This window comes from Pinus tabuliformis, chromosome 8 (assembly GCF_031772625.1).
Source record: "Pinus tabuliformis cultivar Carrire ecotype Pingquan chromosome 8, CPIR1, whole genome shotgun sequence".
Lineage (NCBI taxonomy): Eukaryota > Viridiplantae > Streptophyta > Pinopsida > Pinales > Pinaceae > Pinus > Pinus tabuliformis.
Genome location: NC_142294.1, coordinates 528,321,705 through 528,340,741, shown reverse-complemented (window position 1 = coordinate 528,340,741; position 19,037 = coordinate 528,321,705). Strand labels below are relative to the sequence as shown.

Genomic DNA, 19,037 nt, shown 5'->3' with positions numbered 1-19,037 from the left:
GATATGAAGATGACCAAGATCAGGCTTCTTCCCAGAGAAAGCCTCCTCCGGAGTCATGTGCCCCAAGGCACGATGTGGACTCCTGTTCTGCAAGTAAACAGCTGTGTTGCAGGCCTCTGCCCACAAGAACAATGGCAACCCCTGATCATGTAACATGGCTTTGGCAGCCCCTATGATGGATCTGTTCTTCCTCTCTGCAACCCCGTTCTGCTGGAGGTTGTAAGGAACAGTGAACTCCCTCCTAATGCCTGCCTCCGCACAATAGTCAACAAACTCTCCAAGGGTGTACTCTCCTCCATTGTCCGACCTCAAGGACTTGATCTTTCGACCTGTCTGAGTCTCCACAAGAGCTCTGAACTCCTGAAACCGCTTGAAGACCTCACTCTTGGTCTTCAAGAAATAAATCCAGGTCCTCCTGGAGTGATCATCAATGAATAAGACATAGTACTCATATCCACTCAAGGAAACATGAGACATCCGACCGCTCACATCGGAATGAATCAAATCAAGTATCCCCGTCGCTTTGCTGTCACTGCTGGGAAAAGGGGATTTGGCAAACTTGCCCATCGCACAACCTCTGCAAGTATCAAAGTGATCAGTACTGAAATCTGGCACACCTGTAGTGATCTCCCGCATTGTCCTCAAGGCTCCATGATACATATGTCCCATCCTGCGGTACCAAATCTCACACAGCTCAGAACTGCTAGCTCTGCTGTCGGTACTACTGCTCAATGCCAAAAGGGGTTGGAATGCAAACTTGTACACCTTTGCATGGCGTACACCTATCACTCTAGCTGAATCAGCTGGAGCGCCCCTGGGATACATCAACACCTGTCCTCCCCTGAACAGTACCTCATATCCTCTGTCCTCCAAAGCTGAGACGGATATGAGGTTCTTCCTCAACCCTGGCACATAAAGAACATCTGACACTTTCAAGGGAGGTTTGGACTCCCTCTGAAATGTCACTGTCCCCACCCCGACTGCTCTAACAACTCTGTCATCACCGAGTACTACCTCAATATCAGTGCCACTCTCTGAAAGCTCTGAGAAGTACTCACGGACTCCTGTCATGTGACGTGAAGCCCCACTGTCCACATACCAGATACCTGTAGATGGTCCGCTAATCGAGGGAAAAGCATGCTCCCTCTGAACCTGTGTGGCAGGTGATCCTGCACTAGAGGACTCACACGTAGTGAACGCAAACTCTCGGTCAAAACGACCAGCAAAGTCTTCAATCTCTGCTGAAGCTGCCACGTCCTGGTTCTTCCCCTTCTTCTTCTTCTTCTCCGGACACACAACTGCATAGTGTCCCATCTTTTGACAATTCCAACACTTCACCTGGGAATAGTCCTTCTGTGTGTTCCCCTGTTTACCTTTGCCTTTGCCTTTGCCCCCACCACCGCTTGTGGAAGCCTGCTTCTTCCCTTTGCCTTTCTTGCCTCTTGCCACCAGTGCTACGTCCTCATCCTGCTCAACTGGCTTGGCTGCCCCAAGCTGTCCTTTCCTGATCTCTGTCTGAATGCAATCATCCCAAAACCTCTCCCATGTGGGAAGGGTCTCACGTGCACAAACCCCATCAGCAAAGTTCAACCATGAACGAGGGAGGCCATTCACTACAATATGCACCAACTCAGTGGATGGAATGGCCTCTCCAATCGCTGCCAACTCATCTCTCACATTGGTAATCTTTGTGAGATATCCAACTGCACTATCATTCCCCATCTTAATGTTCTTCAGCTCCACCTTCAGGACCATCTTCCGGTTCTCATTGGTACTTGGGTAGAGATTGGACAATGCTGTCCACATCTCATGGGCATTGCTCTTTCCTCTCACATGAGGAATGCAATGGTCTTTGATTCCGTCTAGAATCAGCCTCTTACCCTTATTGTTCTTCTTTTTATACTCAGCCAACTGAGTAACATCAGTGGACACAACAACAGAGTTCTGTGCGGTATGCACCATGATATCCCAGACTTCTGCCTCCTCAAAGATACTCTGCATTCTCTCCTTCCAAACGTTGTAATTTATATGCCCATCCAGCCTATCCTCCACCCTCAATCCTAATGACATCCTGCTGTCCTAAAACTTAAAAATAGCACTGCTGTAGTAAAGATAAAACTGCTGTTTATGAAAAAATCAGCTTGCTGGAATTTTCTGAGTGAAAAATCAGCAACTGTAATTTTTCCTTTTGCTGTCCCAAACTGCCCTTCAGCACTCAAGCTCAGATACCATGTAAAAATTTCTGTTTTCCCACCCCGGTTTTCAGTTTCTCCTTATTTATCCCATGTAGTTAAATGCCCATTCCCATAACCATACATTTAACAGACTGAAAAAAATAAATATTGCTGAAAACACAAATTCTGGAAATTTTTCAGAATGCTGGAAATTGCAGAATTAAAAATCAGCAATCAAAAACAGCCATTAGAACACATTAAAACACTGATATTTTTGGTCAACTTGACCCTGGAAAAACCCCCTACAACTCTTGGGGAAAACCAGTTTGAGAGCTCTTCTTTATTTCTAAAAATTGCCTTTTTACAGTGAGAATTATTCAGCAAGAAAATTTACAACTTATCTCCTTTCCCGTGCCTCACAGCAATCTAGAAATTACAGCAAACAGGACAACAATAAATGTTGTACGGCCTCCGTTTTGTGTGCAGAAAAATCAGCAAACTGCTCCTCGATTTTTGTGCAAAAATCTGCCTTTCACTATGTGCTGAATCAGCTGTACAAATCTGCTAAACTGCTGCCTTGGAATGTGTGCCAAGCTGCTGTCTCCTTCTCCTCCCTGCTCAGAAATCTCTCTTGCTCTCTTGCTCTCCTTCTCCCAATATGCTCATGAAAGAATGAATGACCTTTTCCTCATTTTCCTCCTTTAATATAACTCCAAGTGACTTTTGGGTGATCCAAGTGACTTTTGGGTGATCTCTAAATCCAATGGCTGAAATAGATTTAGATCAATGGCTGAGATTAAATGCTCATTTAAATCTCACTTTCTATTTTTTAATTCACCCCACTTTAATAAAGACCCACTTAGTCATTTATTTCCAAAGTCACTTTTCCTTTCTAATTTTTCATTTACTTTAAAATTAGACTTAGTAACTTTATCACTTAAAGTCACTTTTAAATTAGATTTAACTTTATAAAATTATAAAGTCACTTTAGGAGAAAAATTAAATCCTTTTGGACACTTTTCCCTAGGCCAAAGATCAAAGCCTAAGGGAACCACCTGTCCTCCGGTACCAAATTTCAACAGGTTCCTAGGTTCCATGGTTCAACACCAACAGCAGGGGGTTCGTCTTCATTCGTTTCAGTGCCACAACTTCCACAGGCACCATCTTCTTCATTGCCATCATGTGGAGGCCTGCCGCCACGTTCTCTTTGTGGTGGAAGGAGGAGAGATTAGTAGATATATTCACAATTTACTACTTTTGTCATAGATTAATCATTAGACTTGTAGGCTTGTGAATTTGAACCTTTTTGTCTTGGCAGTGACCAAGTGAACTATTTTGTAAACATTATTATTTGAATTTTGGACATGACAAATGTTGACAGTTGCTCACTTGCTAGATAAATCATAATATGCTCTATGTTTTATGTTTTATAATATGCTTAAATGTTTTATGTTTTATAATATGCTTAAAAATTTGATATATGTTTTTAATTGCTAGAATATGGATGGTTGATGTTCGAATAATTAATCATTGATGTACATACTAGTAACTACAATGGAATCATGGATGCCATATCTATCTTGATTTATGCAAAAATATGCATATTTTCATGTCTTCTACAACTAATTTGGTACTTGGGATGTTTGTTTTGAGTATAAATGCAAAAAAAAATATTATATATATATATATAGTAGATGCTTCGCTTCCTAGATTTTTGGAAAATGACGCTTCCACATCCCCGCTTCCAAAAAACGTCCCCGCTTCGTGCAACATTGAGAAATACATCTAACTTGATATTATATTCTGTGAAAAGGTCGGCGAGATATACATCTAACTTTCGGCCTCCATCATGGAATAAACCTGAGAGTACCTGTGACTTGGAATTTTCATTCATTAGCATTCTGTGCAGTTCGGAGGTCTCTCAAGACATCAGCTTTGTGAAATTCAGAGCATCTCTTGAATGCGTCTCCTCTGCGGCCTTATTGTCTAAGAGAATAAACTTCTATGGCAGGCTTCTGAACAATATACTAAGCAGTCTAATCTCTTGTTGTGCACAATACCATATGGCCCAATCTCTGAAAGTTGCGACCTGTAATCCTAAAGCAAATATGTTGATCAATTCAGTGAAGATTTGAAATTTAATAGGTTGCTAATGCATGGAAACAAATCAGTCCTGCATTCATAAATCTATTGTGGCCTTGTGCACAGATCCTGTGACAATGCATTGGTTGTTTTAAGATCCAATTTTCAAATCACTGTGCAGTCTCATTTCTGGAAGTTATAACTTGTGGTTTAAGTGGTTCTCGGCCTATCTATAAGCCCTGCGGTCTTGTTGACAAGTAAACTAACTCTTGCATTCATTAATGTCTCAACATATCTCCTTGTTGCAAGTTTCTTGCAAAACAGCATCGCTTGATTGGGACCTTTTATCATTATAGACCTGAGGAAGTATTCAGCCCTATGAAAAGAGTTAAATCCAAAGGAGTAACCTAACGCAGGTAACCAAGTTACTAATATCTGATCTCTATGCTTAGAGCTATGGTATATGACGACTTGCCCCTTCAGTTCTTGTCTTGGTGATTTGAGTACCCCTGTGCACAAATCATCGGTGCCATAAATGAACAAGGGTTTCCAAGTTACGAAGGGACTGATGTATTGTGCAAACTACAATGGCATAACAATTTATTCAGCATGAAGTCAGTATTCAATGCATATGTTGTGTCACCATTTTGCAATTATTAAAAAAATATGGAATATGCACTTTGTCATCAGTTTGCATCCTGGTTTGTATCCAGGGTTTTATAAGCAGATTCACTGACTGATGTCAGCATATTTGGAAAGCATCTAATTATCCAGAAGCATTCATTCGGTCTCGCAATAAAGGGTTTTGTGCCTCATTGTCATTGCAGCAGTCATGTCATCTTACTGTGCATCTGAGGAAAATTACAGTAAGGGTTCTGAAGTAAGTGCCACATGATTCAGCAGCAGTCTTGAAGTTATTACTCAATTGAAGAGAGTTTAGTAGAAGAGTTTCAGTGACACATCATACTCTAAAAATAAAGGTTTTATCTAAATAAGGACAGAGTCTCATCATTCTTGGCATTCACTGTATCAAGGTACATTTGTTCAAACACTTCATTGTCATCATTATTTTACAGCAGGTTGATAGAAAGAGTCACTTAGTCATCAGTTTGAATTTTGCAGTAGGGGTTTCGTTAGGTTTTCATTTGTAGTAAGGGTTTCGTCATTTGTGTAAGGGTGCCATTAGCAGTAAGGGCTAATTGAATATCTTGTAAGTGGGTCATTGTCCTTGGTACAGGAGCCCATAAATTTCTTGTAAGTGGATCATTGTCCCTAGTATAGGAGCCCACAATAGTTGGTCTGATCTATTATCATTTTCAAGGTGGTTGGGTGGTGCTAGGCAAGTGGTTGAAGTCACTTTCAGGTTGGAGCCTGAAAATACTCATGGTGGTAATGTGGTGCTAGGGCAAGTTGGAGCTTGCAAGCATGTTGGAGCATCCTTTCAGCAACAACTGATAAAACTAGTGCATTGGAGCATCCTTCCAGTTGGAGCTGGAAAATTGAATGCTTTTCTAGAGTACTAGGGAGTTGGGGCTTCCCTTTTCAGTTGGAGTTGAAGCATTTGATGTACTCATAAATTATTAGAGAAGCATTCGGTGGTTTTTCTCCCAAAAGGGTTTCCACCTAAAAATTCTAGCGTCTTTTATCTGTTGATTCTATGTATTGTTGACCTATGTTTGATTTTGAAGATTAATTAATGCTCTGAAAAGTTTAATAAGTTACTAATTGATAAGAAATATTGATTCACCACCCTCTCAGTATTTCCAACATCCTTTCCTCTTCCTCTCTTCTAATATCATTAATGCCTTGTTGCTTACTAAAGCAACCTTTTTGGTGGATATTATATCACTAAATTTCCTTTTTACACATGTTTTTATATAACATAACCATACCATGGCAAACATAACAACCACACCATAATCCTAGCCCATCGCTAAGACTCATAAGCATTCACTAGCAGCCTGGGGCTCCACACTAGGAGTATTTACAATGTGTTACCCCCTTTGAAAATGAATGGTTCATTTTGCATTTTCATGAGCCTTGCTTCTCTCACCAAGCATAGAACAAGACCCTTGGAGTTCAATAATAGATAGATTTTGATGGAGCCTTTTCCAATATCACATTGGTGATTGATGTAGGGAGCACTATAACATAAACCTGCCATAGTAGATATACAGGGCATGGTTCATCGTGAGCTTAGGGTCAAACATAATCTAAGGAGTTGAATGCCCTAACTTGTTTGGGCTCCAAAGCATGATACAAGGCAAGAAAAGGCATCAATAAGCATCAGAGTTGAAAACCCTCTTCAAGGAGATTGCTAAAGCATGTTGAAGATAATAGGAAACCCTAACGGAGGAGCTTACATACATTTAGAAGAAAACCCTTCACATGATGTGGTGCCACATAGCACTGTTGGACCATTGAAAGGAAAGGCACTTGCTTATGAAGATGACAAATGGCCTTATGACCCTTTGCATGTATTCCAAGGAAAAAGGAGCAAAACATCCCACACAAAGGACCTCTCAAAGCATGTCAATGACAAAAAAAGTAAACGAAGGAAAAACACACTAGTTAAGAGCTAAGTCACCTAACACAAGGACAAAGGACACGCAGGACATGAAAATTCGAGTGTTTGACACAAGCACGTTGACCCCCCGGAACAAGACATGTTAGGACACGTTATATATATATATATTAAAAATTAATATTAAATAGATATTTCTTACACAAATTCTCATCCATGATACAAATTCAAACATAGATCTAGGTTCTACATTGTAAATTTAAAATTTGTAAGTTTTAAAAAGTAACATTATGCACACAAATACAATTGTGACAGACTCATCAATGATCCAATAGGAGAAAGACAAGAAACTGCAATTTTCTCATTAAGGCATCAAAATCAAAATGTGTTACATAGGTAGTAGCAGTGCCAATGGCAAATAGAAATAGCAAATACAAAACAACTACAAGCCTCAAGGTAGTAGGTAGCTCATGACTCATGAGTCATCAATCATCATCATCAAAATCAGCATCATTGTCATGGTCACCACTGCTCTCCTCCGCTACATCCTCCTCCTTTGTATCCAATGTCATCTCTACATTTGTTGTTGTGGAGGATGACCCCTCAACAGTATCACCATCATCAAAAGTGACAGGCTCTAGCACTAGGTCATTAAGATCCAAGTTGGCCAATGCCAACTCAACATTGTTGTCCAAACCCATATCATCAGGAAAGACATCCCACATCTTTGTCTTTCCCTTCAACCACTCATCCCTCTGCCTGTAAATAAGACGAAGGTTGGTGTGCACATACACCATTGTCTCTGCCCTAGACTGCTCAAGCCTGCTCTTCTTGACACTATACAAATTCCCATATGTGCTCCAATTCCTCTCGTAACAAGAGGATGAAGTCACCTAAGAGAGGAGCCTCATGGCTAACTGTTGTAGAGGAGGGCTTGTTGCCCCATGAGTTGCCCACCAAGAATAGGGCTTCTTAGCCCCCCTATCTCTAATCACATCATAGCTTGCAAATCGCCCAGTGCTAGTGGAAAACTCCACAAAGGCATCCTCCACCTCATTGAGGGATGCTCTATCCTAAAAAATCTGCCTCAATGCATCCTTCCTCCCCTATGAAATTTCACCATCCATGTGAGGAGGGAATCTACGAGAAGGTCCACCATACAGCCACTCATGACTATAGTATTTTAGGTTCAAAGAGTGAGCCAAACAATGCAAAAGTGTGCAATTCTTGTCCCATCTACTAAGAAGAATATCCTGTATGATAGTGAAGAAGGCCTCTGATGATGTCTCATACTCAGGGCAATCACTCTGTAAAATAATGGTCATCACAGACTCAATCATGGAATCACATCCCTCATAAACCTCTCCAAGGATGGGTTGATCTGTATTTGCAAATCATAGCAAAGCAATGATAGGGTCCACACCCTCGCCCACCAGGCATCATCTAACATTGTGTCCTTGACTCTTTTTGAGGCTGCTTGATTTGTCTTTCTCCAAAAAGACCAAAACTCTTATATAACCATGGCCCCAAGAGCAATCTTGACCTCCCTCAACCTCTTCAACATGATGAATGAAGAGGCAAACCATTTATTTGCAATCTTCAACAATGATAGATTGGTGTACTCCTTGTAGATTGTGAGGGCATTTGTATGATTTTGTACAATGTTGCAGATATGTCATGCATCCTCAATAATACTTCCAATCCAAGGCACATCAGAAGCAATATATTTAAGTGCTAAATTCAAGGAATGGAAAATGCAAGGTGTCCAAAATACTTGTGGATATTTAGCTTCCACAATCATGCCAGCAGCCTTGCAAACAGGTGCATTATTTGTAATGCTTTGCACACAAGAATCAACACCTACATCTTCAATAACTTTAATGAACAACTCACCAATATATAGTGCATCTTTGTATTGTCCAAGTGCATCAATTGATTTCAAGAAAACCGGTCCATTGAAGGAAGACACCATGAAATTGATGAGTGGGTGGCGTGTTGGATCTATCCATCCATCAGAAACATTACTAACCTTAGATGTTGGCCATGCTAATTTAATAGCCTCAAGCATTTTGTCCACCTCTTTCTTTGCCTTAGTCAACAATGTGTTTCTAAGTTTCTCTGACCCAAGAGGCACATACCTTGATAGAGCCCCCTTGACTTAGAGCTCGGCACATCTCAAGAAATAAAGGTGAGTTTGCAACATTAAAGGATATGAAGTTCTGATAGAAAAAGAATGCAATGGTGAGATCAAGCTCTTCCTGTTTCTCTTTCTGAAAAATCTTATCGATTGGGCAAGTGCTACTTCCTTTCTTTTTGTTGCTTGACCCACACCCCTACCAAAACTCTCAAATGGAAATGTGTTGCTGCTTTTCCTTAAGAATGGAAGGGGATCATCATTCTTGTTTTTCTTAGATGATGTAGCCACCCTTGCCACACCAACATTGGCCTCTTTTTCCATTTCTTTCCTCTTAGCTAAATACACTTGTGTACATGTTCCAATTCCACAGCCTGGTAAAGCCAACAAATGACCTTTCACACGGTAATAAGTACTCTTGAAATGATTGTTGCAATAGTTGCATTTCCAAGCAACATTGCCTCCTCCCTTCAACTTGTTGCCTAGCCCTTGTTCTCTTGTGACATACTTCCATAAGGGATATTTGTTTTCCTGAGCCTGTTGTCTTTCTAAATTCATTTTGCCCTCAACATTTGACTCTGTTATTGCAGCCCCACTTCCAATAGAGGGAACACTTGTAGACCCTAATGAAATTGGAACAGGGGAGGCATCACCAATGGGGACATTCTTCCCCTACCTAACCCTTCCCTATTGCCCTTGATTGAGCCATGAATGCTAGAAAAAAATAAAGAAAAAATGCACAAACTTGTAAAAAAAATGCACATTCAAACCGCTGTAATAAAAATGCAAAAAAATAGAAACAAAATGCACTTACCTATCGCTTGAATCACGTCCAAAATGCTCTCAAACCCTTTGCTACAAGCTCCCGCACACTCACAACAGAAGACACACTCAAGAATGAGTGCCAAATGAGTCCAAATCGGGATTTATTAGCTGCATGACACACTTTTTTAGGGGCCACGTGTCCCGAAATCAGGACACGTTGTCGGGATTCACATGTCCCTCGAATCCCACCCTCCAGGACATGTCAGACATGCTCATTGGGACACCTAGCTAATCGTGTCCGATTCGTGGGATTTGGGACACGATAGGGGATTTGGATGAATCCAGTTTCTTAGGTTAAGAGTGATGTTACATGGTAGTAAAAGTCTATATCCTAGAAGGGTACATTCTCCCATTCAATTGGATTCTACCTGATTGAATGATTCTTACTAAACAAATCCTGTCCTAATGAACTGAGGTGAACATTACTTGTTTGCTAAGCCAAAACTATATGGCAAACAATAAGGCCTTTACATCCTATCCACTGAATATTACATTATTCTCATCCAATGGACAAGATGGAAAGGCAGTAAGCCAATGATTGGCTTACTGCATGGTGCTTAATATTCGTCAAAACTATACTGTCAAAAAACATAAAGAAAGACAGCAGATGATTGCAATATCTCCTAATCTTCGAACGATCTTTAGCAATTAGCACACAATGGGAAGGCAGAAATATGATCTCCCAAACCATGACGCTTCTTTATTTGCTTGCCTGAAGGTAGCAGAGCAGGGGCTTGTGCTTGGTGTACAGAGAACCGTGTAAGTCAAGCACTTTTTATTTCTAAGTCAAGCACTTTTTATTTCTAGAAGGTGAATAACAGTTTTTCTCCTCAAACTCTTTGAATGCACTTCTACTCTCCAGAAAAAGCTAGGTTGCTAAAAATGCATGGGACTTAAATAGACAAATTTCCTTTAAATTGACTCGAATAGTTAATCAAATGCCCAATAAGCGGAAATGTAATGCTCTAAACAGTAAAATATCGAACTATAAATAATATCAAGTTTAAACCTACTTTCAGAAGAGGACACCATATGGAAGGCACACCGGTCTTGATATGTTTTTCAGTAGTCCATAGCTGGGGCTTCCTTCTCAACAATGACACACTCTCTTGTGGTCAGCAGTGAAGAAACACTACAAACAGAGAAAATCACAGATTCCATAAATGCTAATAGAGTGATTTTATTGAAATGACAACTATCAAGATGCTAAACACAAATGGCAACAAAAGGATCAATTCTTACCCCGCAGCAATCAATCAATGCAGTTCTGATCACTTTCAGGAAATCAATGATCCTTGCCTTCACTGTGTCAAGTTTGAGTGAAAATTGAGAATGCTCTCCCATGCACTGTGTATGTCATCACCGGCTGTTGCCGTTACCTCTCAATGGACCAACCTTCCTAATAATGTGCAAAGGACTCGTCCATAATTGATCCATCTGACCCGAGAATCTTCCAATTTCATACCCACTGTTTATCTGTCGGTCTGTATGAAAGAGATGGACTCGACTGGAATGGCTGGCAGATAAATATTTTTGGTAACAGCAAAAAGATCCAAAAAAACACACAAATGGAAACAGAAACACAAAAAAGCAGAGTGGCCAATTTATCTATTTCTGATAACACTCATCCTTGCCTAATAACTTCTACCAATTCCACATGACCCTTACTGGCGTATCTCATCCTCATCCTCATCCTCATCCTGTGCAGTTCTTGCTCTCTTTCCCACAGATCTGAGTGTTAAATCCTTTCGCACGAGCCAAACAATGGTATTCACGTAACTTTCACTTAGTTGTTTTCGATCAAATTTCTGTCGAACAAGGCTTTGAATACAGTTTCCAACCTTGTAGGTTTCATGTGATATATTACAATCTGGTTGAACTTTCTCGGTACATGGCTTAAACTGTCTCGATAGATACGAATGGAGTGTATCCTCTCGAAATTTGAAATATTCCTTTTCATTATGTAAAATTTTGAACCGACATAGTAAGTTTTCATATAGATATATAACCGACATAGTAAGTTTAGTTATATATATATTAAAGTTTTTGAAGTTAGAAATATTTTTTGATAGGTAAAATTTTGAAAGTTATATATATATATATATATATTAGTTTGTTTAGAAAATATTTTATATAAAATTAATAATCTATTTAAGTGATTTGGAATCTCAAGGGGAAAAGATGGATTGATGAGGGTTAGGGTTTTTTGTTGTGTAGTTTTCATTGTTATAGAGATTTTGCCTTCTTTCACTTCATACGATGATTTATGTTTCTTGGATCTTAGTTTTAGATGGGAGATGGTGGAAGGTCTTCCTCGTGCATTAGATTTCTCGCACAAAACACCAAATTCGTCTTTCTTCTACAAATTCCTTCTATAGTGGGTATAATCAACTTAAGGAGAGAAGGGTCTTAGGCGGCGTGCATATCTCCAGTGTGATAGATCATGCTCTCACACCGACGGATTTTCGATTATCATTGTGTCTTCTTATAGTTTTCAACTTTTCTTAGGAGACAATAGGCGAGATTTTATGTCGAAGATAGGTTACTATGTCATGTCCAAAGTGGATCCTGTTAGCAGATGTCTAGGCCTCCTTTTTTCCTTGGAATCGAAGGGTAGACAAGGATTCATGGAAAATACATCATGTTATCATTTGGAGATTGGCGGCAGAAGTGAATATAGGGAGGCGAAATTCCAACAGTTGCCTAGGTGGATCAATGGATCCTTTCAACCTTATAGTGCCTGGATCTGAGGTTGTAGGAAGAGAAATTGACTGCCAAAACCCAGAGCTGATAGTGAAAGAACTTTTCCCATTTTTTTGTTAAATCCCTTGTTGGGAAATTCATCATCATAAGGGTTTGGGCTAGAGATCTAGTGAAATATTTAAAGCAAAAGATTCAAGAGAAGTTGGGGATCCAGCAAAATATCAAAGTCTGATCTATGCAAGGAAATCAATGCAGGATGACTCCAAGTTGCAATATTACGACATTAAATGTGACTCATCCATCATATTAAACCTGAGGTTAAATGGAGGATGTCTTGGATCTAGTAACCCTAAAGTTCTAGTCTCTTTCAACGATGTGATAAAAGGAAGGGGTGGAAACACACAAAACTATTGATCACCTCCCCAATATTCTTCGTCCCTACATTGTGCAACAAATGAATCAAGTACCAGCTTTGACAATAAACCTGCTAGAGGTAAAATGAGCTTCACTATGAATTTTATTCCAAAGCAGTCATATGCAAATTTAATGTTTTCTTGCCCAAGGAGGATTTACATCACTAGATCTTTTCCACTTGGATTGAAAATTGTGGTATTCACCTATGCTCGAGGGATTTTTTATTGTCAATTTTGATACAGCCAGATATTTGGATTACACATTAAGAGAGGGGCCATGGTTTTGGGGTAGTGCAGGTCTTTTTATGACCCCATGCTTTCTGGGCTTTGATGCAAATACCATGGTGGTATCCAAATGTCGGTGTGGGTCAAGTTACATAATCTTCCCCTGCATTTTTGGCATCACAAAGTGTTAGAAGGAATCGACAATTCTTTGGGAAAGTTCTTAAAGGTGGATGTGGATAGAGTCACAAAAGGAATTTTTACTTTTCCCAGGATTTGTACAGAGGTGGACCTTAGTAAAGGTTTACCCGGTCACATTATTTTGATTCATAATAATTTACAGTGGTTTTAATGTCTATATTTTGAAAATATTGCGTTTAGATGTTGTATTTGTCTTCAAACTGGACATCTTCAAAACTCATGTCCTCGGGCAAAGAAAGACCCCAAAAGAAAAAAGAGACAAGCCCAAAATCCAAAGGGATGACAGTTCTCAGATTCACAAGATGTTGAAGCAAAGGAAGAAGAAACCCCAGAGAATACTACAAATATTGTTGAACAAAATTCCCAAGAAATTATAGAGAAGAGAGGGGTGGAGTAGGTAGTTCTGATGGTTCCAATTTCTTCCAAAGTAACAACGACTACAACTCATCAATAGCAAAATGAAAAGGTTATTTCTGAAAAAGAAGTGAGTGGCACCAAAAGAATTCATGCATCAAAGAGCTCGGACTCTGATAAAGAAACTTCTGTAAATGTAGAAGTGAATCAAATGGCCATTGTATCTTCCACTCCCAACTCTGGTGGTTGGCAAAAAGTGGAGAAAAAGAAGGGTAGAAAAGAATAGTTTAGTGTTCTTTCTTTTTGCATTTTCTTTTTTGGGTACAAGGTAAGGCTCCGCTCGAATGCTTTTTAACATATGCAAAATGTAATTTTGTTTTTTTGAATAAAATTGTGATTTTTCCGTGGGGAAAAATATATATTAAATTTGTTTGTTTTGTGGAAAATATTTTTATATGTGTTTTGGTCCTTGATGTTAATAACAAGATTTGAAATCATTATATCAAAGTTTATTATGTTATTTTCAAACATGAATAACATGAATATGGTTGAAGAGGTTATCAATTATTCTTTCTAATCATAAACTTAATAGACAATATGTTAAAACTTTGTATAATCATGACTATTAATACTAAATATTTATAACTAAGATATTAGTTTTATTGCATCTATGCTCTATGGTCTAATATGGCAACGATGTTGTAAAACACTATTTAAGGTGTTATATAATGTGACTCAGTGAATATAAAAATTAAAAAATAATAATTATATTACAAACCCATGGTATTGCATAGCCTATGGTATTTGTCCATAAAATTTGTTATGATCAAGACTATTTAAGGGTTTGAGGATATCCATTATGAAATAAAGAGTAGCTTAGATCCATCTTTAACTCCAGACATAATCCCTTTCAAAACTTGGTAAATCACGATTTAAGACAAATCTACATTGATTTAAATAGTTTGATTACTATTTCTCATATATATTATTAATATTTAAATAGTTTAATTATTTATATGTATTTATGATTAAATTATTTAAATTCATTAATATTATAAGATTAAATATCAATTAAATTATTTATAAATAAATTTATTTAAATACCATCCATATAAAAATAAATTTAAAAATTTAGTATTTTGGTAATAAATATGTATGCTTTATTTTAGATGGATGGAAGAAATGATGGCATCCTCCCTACCCAAATTCAATTCCAACAAATGACACGAGGAACTTTAATGTAATGGCTTAGAGTCTTGTTATTGGGAGTGAAAGAAAGAATTTTAACATCCACAAGGCTAAAGATAGCTTATGGGACAGATTGCTTCTTCATCTGCTTGATGTATTCGACCCTTTTTCTGTGAAGCTTCAAAATAAATGCTCCCAGCTTCTCGACAAACCCCTCGCTAAATAGATTATCCCAAGAGCTAGCTGCCAGCATATTTGCATAACTTTCCTTGTTGTCTTTGAAAGCCTCACATTCTAAAATGAAATGTTTTTTTGTTTCCACTTTTCTGGAAGAACAAAAAATGCATATTCTTTTTTCCCATGCTTCCTTTGGCCTTTTCCAACGCCCTGTTTCACAATGGAGTTGATGAGAATTAGTCCTTAACTGAGCAATAAGAATTTTGGCTCTCCAAGAGATATTGGCCTCTATGTATGCTTTTGGTTGATGACTATGAGTGGGATTAAACACTTCAATATAGTAATTTTTCTTTCTTCCTAGCTCCTTATCCCAAGTATGCTTGTGGAATTTTTCCATAACAAAAGATTTTATCTCTTTGCTGTTTATGGGACACGTGTTCAAGCAAATACCCCATTTACTAAACCATTTGTTATTTTGTTGCATCCAAGTTTTTTTGCTCTTGCACAATCTATCATTAAAGACAACCTTAGGCCATCTACCCTCTTCCATTTGCTCAATTTTTTTAAATATCTTATGACTCGCACCATAGCAATTGCTTCAATAGGAGCAGTCCCTGTTTCACTTAACAAGATATCATAAGGAACTGCACTTTTAATCTTAAATTTGTTTGTAATCAAACGCTTCTGAATTTTCTCAATTTGTCTCCACTGCATGTCGGATGTACTGCTAGCCCATAGTTCACAACCATAGAGAATCACCAGAATCACTAGAAGCCCAAAAAGAGTTTGAGTGGTTTTCCAGTCCCATAACTCTGCCTCTCTACACCTATTTTGAAAAGCATAAAATGCTTTCCAACCCCCCAAAGTTCTTTTCTTTCTACAACCATTCCAGCTTAGATTTTTGTTGAAGTCAATTCCGAGGTATTTGTAATCCGCAACTTCTTCCAGAATGTTGCCTTCAAAGTAGAACTTATGTTGGTTATGTTTTCTTTTCTTAGAGAAGACCACTACTTTTGTTTCGCTAATATTGACTTGCATCCCGACACTTCTAAAAAAATGCTCAAGGGATAGTAAGTGCTCTTGCAAACCGAGAGCCGATTTAGCCATTAGAATAAGGTCATCTACATATAAGAGAAGTCTTATAACAAACTTGCCCAAATAGATACCATCACCCCCTTGCGAATTTAACCACTCCTCAAGCTATCGATATATAAACCAAAAAGGGTAGGAGACAGTGGGCAACCTTGCTTGACCCTGATATCGCTTCTAAAACTTTCAGAAATGCCTGATGAAGTTCTAATTTTGACTTTCACCTCTTCATGCAACCTATGCACAGCTGCTCTCAAATGTTTAGGAACCCCAAGTTCCTCCATTTTGTGCCAAAAGTTGTCCTTAGGAACTGAGTCAAACGCTTTTCTGAAATCAACAAAGCAACAAAAGACTTCTTACTTTTTCTCCCAAACTTTTTCAATGATGTGCCTTAAAGTTATACAATGATCAACTGTGGAATGTTTAGGTCTAAAACCTGCTTGCCCTCTAGCACGCTTATCTCTTTCTTCTGCCCACTTGCTAATTTTGTTTTTAGCATGCTTCCAAATAGCTTTGCAAACAAAGGGTTTATCATGATGGTCCTATAATTGGAGGGATTATTGACGTCACCGCTCTTGAAAAGAGGTATTTCCAGACTAGTTGTCCAATCTGTGGGGAGCCCTTGTTGTATGATGTTGTTGAAGATTTTTGTAATGTGAGGTGCAAGAACCTTTGAGCCCCACTTTAGATATTTTGCTTGGAGTTCAGTTAAGTCTTTTGCTCTTTCCAACACCCAACTTCTTGATACCCATCTCTACCTCTTGTACCGTGAAGAGTTCAGTATCAGTGTTGACCAAGGGGGGAGGGTCAACCTTGGGAGCCTGCTCATTGAGTTGTCTTGCATAGTCAAACCATTTAGAAGCTGTAATATTATTTCCAATTTGTATCTTTTTTGGTTGGAGCTCCTTCCAAAATAATTTGGGATTATTATTCCCAAGGAAGATTAGTTCTTCCCTCCTTGAAACCATGAAATCGGTCTTTTTCTTGCTTAAAAATTGATTGTAAGCTTTGAGCTTTATGTTGTCCTTGTTTGACTCTTTCCACATTCTCCTTGCCTTTTTGCATTCCTCATCAAACCAAGCATTAACCAGGAAGCAATTTGTTTCAGACTTCTTAATTTTTGCTCTTTTGCACTTTGCAAGTGTGCATTGAATTAAATGTGTCAATTCATGACTATGAAGGCTGTGAATTGTAATTTTCTCCTTCTCGAAGAGCCTCTCTAGCGTCATTTTGAAGGTATTACAATTTTCTGGGGTCAAAATAATTCTGCCCTATGGGAGATTTTGTTGGACATGCTAAATTTTTGACTCTAATTGTTTCTTTCCAATCCAAGAGAAACATAAATAATTGGCTTGTAATCTGATTTCAAGTCCCACAGCTGATCTTCAGTATATATATATATTCCTAGTATAAAATATTGTGTGTGTAGACATTTAGCCAAATACATACATTCGTTGTTCCATACATACATACATATGTTTAATGTCAAACATTTAGAATAAACACTCCATTCATCATCAGAAGCATATGAAGCTTGTACAGAAAGTAAAAAATTTAGACATAGGGGTTGAGGTTAAAATATATGCATGGGAGGAAAAACCTTATTAATTCTAAATTCAAATGTCCTTAGCTCCTTTCTTCTCCAATCCTTTCTTTTCATTATGTTTAACCTTATTGTTCATCATTATAGTTTTTATTTTTGTAGTTTTCTAATTTTCTTTAATCTTTAATTCAAAATCTTATAATGATATCTAATTATTTTCTTAATTTTTTTAAACAATATTTTGATCTTCCATTTAAAATTTTAATATTATTTTTTAAAATTTATAATCAATATTTGTGTTTCTCTTAATTCTTCTAGAATATCATTTTTCCATATACTTTCTTTGTAATTTAAATCTCTCTCTTCCTTTTTCATGTCTCACATCTCTTTCTTTAGTTTGTTATGACATTCTTTAACTAATTATTATTCCTCTTTATCTTTAAAAAAAATTATCTCCAACCAAATATATTTGTAAATCATTTATTTAAATTTTAAGTTAAAATGTTAATTTCTCAAGGCTTAGTCTAACTTATAGATGAAATGACCTTTTTCCCTAATTTTAATCAAAATCTGACAGAGATTTTTAAAAACTTGAGTTTAAATTGTTTAATTTGCATAATTCAAGTGCCCCAAAGGTTTTTCAGAGTGTTGAATACATTTATGCATACAAAATTGTATTTTAAATAACAAAAAATCTTGAAATTATATTGTTATATTTTAGTGAATTCCTATGAAAAAGACTATTTCATCTATAAATTAGATTACATCATTTTTCAATACAATCTTTATTACTTAATCTATTTTTTTTAACTTAATTAATTTCATTTCATTTAATTTAATTTATACATTATAACTAACTTTAAATTTACAAACGAGAAAGGTTATCTTCTCCTTCATATTTAATTTAATTTCAATTGATGGATTCAAATTTGTTTATAATTTTTTTGGTAACTACCTTTAAATTTAAAAACAATAATAGTTATCTTCTCCTTTTAATTTATTTTCACTTCCTCAATTCAAATTTGATTATAATTTTTTGGTCTAGCACTAGTTCCCCTACATTATGTGCAGGATCGAATCGAAAAAATTTATGTAAAATGTAAAAATCTCCACATCATATATATATATAATTTATTAAAAAATAACAATTTTTAATATTTTTATAATTAAAATAATAATTAATTTTTTATTTCCAATTTATATAGAAATATTTATATTTATTTTTTTAATTCTGTTACTATTTTATTAAAAATAATAATATAAATTATTTTCATATTTATTAATTTAATTAAACAATGAATAAACATATATATATAATCTATTTCACAAATATTGTAATAAATTTATATTCCCAAAGAAAAAGTTATGGATGATATCTATCTCACAAAAGTTTTGAAGTAAAAATAAT

General features: G+C 37.1%; 1 long non-coding RNA gene across 1 annotated transcript in view; it reads right to left on the bottom strand.

Annotated features, from left to right (window-relative positions):
• LOC149236481 (uncharacterized) overlaps window positions 1–11,678 on the bottom strand; it is a 92,483-nt gene extending 80,805 nt beyond the window's left edge. The window contains exons 1-2 of the long non-coding RNA XR_016246223.1: window positions 10,982–11,678; window positions 10,753–10,871 (exon numbers count right to left, since the gene is read on the bottom strand). This is a non-coding gene — a long non-coding RNA (uncharacterized LOC149236481). The remainder of the gene's footprint in view (window positions 1–10,752; window positions 10,872–10,981) is intronic.
• Window positions 11,679–19,037: the final 7,359 nt, after the last annotated feature.